This window comes from Lissotriton vulgaris, chromosome 1_1 (genome assembly GCF_964263255.1).
Source record: "Lissotriton vulgaris chromosome 1_1, aLisVul1.2, whole genome shotgun sequence".
In the NCBI taxonomy this organism is placed as follows: Eukaryota; Metazoa; Chordata; class Amphibia; order Caudata; family Salamandridae; genus Lissotriton; species Lissotriton vulgaris.
This window is the reverse complement of record NC_141685.1, coordinates 124,334,163-124,339,983: the sequence shown is the minus strand read 5'-3', so window position 1 is coordinate 124,339,983 and position 5,821 is coordinate 124,334,163.

Here is a 5,821-nt window from a genome sequence, read left to right as displayed (position 1 = left end):
GAGAAATGGTTGAGTAAAATGAAATGTACAAAATGTTTTGAAGAAGCTTATGCCAAGAGGGTGGGGGCAATTAAGACATTTTCGAGGGTCTGGGATCATTTTGCTGAGTGTTAATTTATGTCTATTTAGTATGTGCTTAATCAGGATGGGAGTTGCCTACAGTGCAATTTATTTTTTCTCTTATGATGTGTAAATAATGGATGTTTCCTTCTGGCTCTGCCCAATAAAAAATTAAAATAAAAAAAAAAACACAGGCCAAGCACTAAGAGAATCTGATGCAAACAATGCAATAACACGGGCCAGGCACTAGGATTGATGCAAACAAGTCAACAACACAAGCCAGGCACTAGGAGTATCTGACATAAACGATGCAATAACACAGGCCGGGCGCTAGGAGAATCTGATGAAAACGATGCAATAACACAGGCCAAGCATTATGAGAATCTGATGCAAACAGTGCAATTACACCGGTCGGGCATTAGGAGAGTTTGATATAAACAATGCAATAACACGGGCCAAACACTAAGAGAATCTGATTTAAACAATGCAATAACACGGTCCAGGCACTTGGATTGAAGCAAATAATGCAATACCAGAGGCCAGGCACTAGGAGAAATGTGCGCAATGCAATAACAGAAGCAACGACCCCTGGACTTGCCCCCACTGCCCACGCTGCCTGTGCATTTACACCTGGGACCCCTGGACTCGCCCCCACTGCCCACGCTGCCTGTGTATTTACACCTGTGACCCCTGGACTCGCCCGTACCTGCCCACACTGCCTGTGCATTTACACCTGTGACCCCTGTACTCATCCTCACTGCCCACGCTGCCTGTGCATTTACACCAGTGACCCCTGGACTTGCCCCCACTGCCCACACTACCTGTCCATTTATACCCGGGACTCGCCCGCACTGCCCATGCTGCTGGTACATTTACACCTGTGACCCCTGGACTCGCCCCCACGCTGCCTGTGCATTTATACCCATGACCTCTGGACTCGCCCCCACTGCCCACGCTGCCTGTGCATTTATACCCATGACCTCTGGACTCGCCCCCACTGCCCACACTGCCTGTGCATTTACACCTGAGACCCCTAGACTCGCCCCCACGCCGCCTGTGCATTTACACCCATGACCCCTGGACTCGCCCCCACGCTGCCTGTGCATTTACACCCGGGACCCCTGGACTCGCCCCCACTGCCCACGCTGCCTGTGCCATGCCCGGGACCTCTGAACTCTCACCCATTGCTGCCTGTGCATTTACACCTGTGACCTCTGGACTCTCCCCCAAGCTGCCTGTGAATTTACACCTGTGACCCCTGGACTCGCCCCCACTGCCCACGCTGCCTGTGCATTTACACCTGTGTCCCTGGACTGTCCCCCACGCTGCCAGTGCATTTAAACCTGTGACCCCTGGACTCGTCCACGCTGCCCACGCTGCCTGTGCATTTACACCTGTGTCCCCTGGACTGTCCCCCACTGTGCCAGTGCTTTTAAACCTGTGACCCCTGGACTCGCCCACGCTGCCCACGCTGCCTGTGCATTTACACCAGTGACCCCTGGACTCGCCCCCACTACCCATGCTGCCTGTGCATTTACACCCGTGACCCCTGGACTCGCCCCTACTGCCCACGCTGCCTGTGCATCTACACCTGTGCCCTCAGGACTCTCCCCCACTGCCCACCTTGCCTGTGCATTTACACCTGTGACCTCTGGATTTGCCCCCAAGCTGCCTGTGCATTTACACTCGTGAACTCTGGACTCAAACCCACTGCCCTCGCTGCCTGTGCATTTACACCTGTGACCCCTGGACTCGCCCCCACTGCCCTCGCTGCCTGTGCATTTACACCTGTAACCCCTGGAATCGCCCCCACTGACCACGCTGCCTGTGCATTTACACCCATGACCCCTGTACTCGCCCCTACTGCCCATGCTGCCTGTGCATTTACAAACATGACCTCTAGACTCGCCCCCACTGCCCCCCCTGCCTGTGAATTTACACCTGTGACCCCTGGACTCGCCCACGCTGCCTGTGCATTTACACCTAAGACCCCTGGACTCACTCCCACGCTGCCTGTGCATTTACACCAGTGACCTCTAGACTCGTCCCAACTGCCCACGCATTTACACCCATGACCCCTGGACTCGTCCCATCTGCCCACGCTGCCTGTGCATTTACACCTGTGACCCCTGGTCTCGGCCCCACTGCCCACGCTGCCTGTGCATTTACACTTGTGACCCCGGGACTCGCCCCCACTTCCCACGCTGCCTGTGCATTTACACCTGTGACCCCTGGAATCGACCCCACTGACCACGCTGCCTGTGCATTTACACCCATGACCCCTGTACTCGCCCCTACTGCCCATGCTGCCTGTGCATTTACAAACATGACCTCTGGACTCGCCCCCACTGCCCCCCTGCCTGTGAATTTACACCTGTGACCCCTGGACTCGCCCACGCTGCCTGTGCATTTACATCTGTGACCCCTGGACTCGCCCCCATGGCCCACGCTGCCTGTGCATTTACACCTAAGACCCCTGGACTCGCCCCCACGCTGCCTGTGCATTTACACCAGTGACCTCTAGACTCGCCCCAACTGCCCACGCATTTACACCCATGACCCCTGGACTCGTCCCATCTGCCCACGCTGCCTGTGCATTTACACTCGTGACCCCTGGACTCGCCCCCACTTCCCACGCTGCCTGTGCATTTACACCTGTGACCCCTGGACTCGCCCCCACTGCCCACTCTGCCTGTGCATTTACACCCGTGACCGCTGGACTAGCCCCCACGCTGCCTGTGCATTTACATCTGTGACCTCTGGACCCACCCCCACTGCCCACGCTGCCTGTGCATGTACACCTGTGACCCCTGGACTCGCCCCCACTGCCCACGCTGCCTGTGCATTTACACCTGTGACCCCTGGACTCGCCCCCACTGCCTGTGCATTTACACCTGTGACCCCTGGACTCGCCCCCACTGCCCACGCTGACTGGTCATTTACACCCATGATCCCTGGACTTGCCCCACCTGCCCACGCTGCCTGTGCATTTACACCTGTGACCCCTGGACTCGCCCCCACTGCCCACGCTGCCTGTGCATTTACACCCTTGACCTCTGGACTCTCCCCCACGCTGCCTGTGCATTTACACCCTTGACCTCTGAACTCTCCCCCACGCTGCCTTTGCATTTACACCCATGACCTCTTGACTCGCCCCCACTGCCCACGCTGCCTGTGCATTTACACCCGTGACCCCTGGACCCGCCCCCACTGCCTACACTGCCTGTGCATTTACACCTGTGAGCCCTGGTCTCGGCCCCATGCTGCCTGTGCATTTACACCTGTGACCCCTGGACTTGCCCCCTCTGCCCACGCTGCCTGTGCATTTACACCCGTGACCCCTGGACTCGCCCCCACTGCCCGTGCTGCCTGTGCATTTACACCCATGACCTCTGGACTCGCCCCCACTGCCCACGCTGCCTGTGCATTTACTCCCCTGACCCCTTGACTCGCCCCATGGCCCACGCTGCCTGTGCGTTTACATCCGTGACCCCTGGCCTCACCCCAACTGCCCACGCTGCCTATGCATTTACACCCGTGACCCCTGGACTCGCCCCCACTGCCCACGCTGCCTGTGCCATGCCCCCACTGCCCACCCTCCTGTGCATTTACACCCGTGACCCCTGGACTTGCCCCCACTGCCCACGCTGCCTGTGCATTTACACCGGTGACCCCTGGACTTGCCCCCACTGCCTGTGATTTACACTCGTGACCCCTGGACTCACCCCCACTGCCCACGCCGCCTGTGCATTTACAGCGGTGACCCCTGGACTCGCCCCCACTGCCTGTGCATTTACACCCGTGACCCCTGGACTCACCCCCCCGCCCCCGCTGCCTGTGCATTTACATCTGCGACCCCTGGACTCGCCCCCACTGCCCACGCGAACTGTGCATTTACACCTGTGACCCCTGAACTCGCCCCAACGCTGTCTGTGCATTTACACTGGTAACCCCTGGACTCGCCCCCACTGCCCACGCTGCCTGTGCATTTACACCCATGACCCCTGGACTCCCCCCCACGCTGCCTGTGCATTTACACCTGTGACCCCTGGACTCGCCCCCACTGCCTGTGCATTTACATCTGTGCACCCTGGACTGGCGGCCCCTGCCCACGCTGCCTGTTGATTTACACCTGTGACCCCTGGACTGGCCCCCACTGCCCACGCTGCCTGTGCATTTACACCCATGACCTCTGGACTCGCCCCCACTGCCCACCTTGCCTGTGCATTTACACCCATGACCCCTGGACTCGCCCCACCTGCCCACGCTGCCTGTGCGTTTACATCCGTGACCCCTGGACTCGCCCCCACTGCCCCTGCTGCCTGTGCATTTACATCTGTGACCCCTGGTCTCGGCCCCATGCTGCCTGTGCATTTACACCCGTGACCCCTAGACTCGCCCCCACTGCCCGTGCTGCCTGTGCATTTACACCCGTGACCCCTGGACTCGCCCCCACTGCCCGTGCTGCCTGTGCATTTACACCCATGACCTCTGGACTCGCCCCCACTGCCCACGCTGCCTGTGCATTTACATCCGTGACCCCTGGCCTCGCCCTCACTGCCTGCGCGTTTACATCCGTGACCCCTGGCCTAGCCCCCACTGCCCACGCTGCCTATGCATTTACACCCGTGACCCCTGGACTTGCCGCCACTGCCCACGCTGCCTGTGCCATGCCCCCACTGCCCACGCTCCTGTGCATTTACACCCGTGACCCCTGGACTCGCCCCCACGCTGCCTGTGCATTTACACCCGTGACCCCTGGACTCGCCCCCCCGCCCCCGCTGCCTGTGCATTTACACCTGTGACCCCTGGACTCGCCCCCACGCTGCCTGTGCATTTACGCCCATGACCTCTAGACTCGCCCCCACTGCCTGTGCATTTACACCTGTGACCCCTGGACTTGCCCCCACTGCTCAGGCTGCCTGTGCATTTACACCTGAGACCCCTGGACTCGCCCCACACTGCCTGTGCATTTACACCTGTTACCCCTGAACACGCCCCCACGCGGTCTGTGCATTTACACCGGTGACCCCCTGGACTCGCCCCCACTGCCCACGCTGCCTGTGCATTTACACCTGTGACCCCTGGACTCGCCCCCACTGCCCACGCTGCCCTTGCATTTACACCTGTGACCCCTGGTCTCGGCCCCACTGCCCACGCTGCCTGTGGATTTACACCTGTGACCCCTGGACTTGCCCCCACTGCCCTCGCTGCCTGTGCATTAACACCCATGACCTCTGGACTCGCCCCTACTGCCCACCTTGCCTGTGCATTTACACCCATGACCCCTGGACTTGCCCCCACTGCCCACGCTGCCTGTGCATTTACACCCGTGACCCCTGGACTCACCCCCACCCTGTCTTTGCATTTACATCCGTGACCTCTAGACTCGCCACCACTGCCCACGCTGCCTGTGCATTTACACCTGTGAACCCTGGACTCGCCCCCACTGCCTGTGCATTTACATCTGTGCACCCTGGACTCGCCCCCACTGCCCACGCTGCCTGTGCATTTACACCTGTGACCCCTGGACTCGCCCCCACTTACCCCGCTGCCTGTGCATTTACACCCCTGACCCCTGGACTCGCCCCCACTGCCCACGCTGCCTGTGCATTTACACCCGTGACCCCTGGACTCGGCCCCACTTACCCCGCTGGCTGTGCATTTACACCTGTGACCCCTGGACTTGCCCCCACTGCCACGCTGCCTGTGCATTTACACCCTTGACCCCTGTACTCGCCCCTACTGCCCATGCAGCATG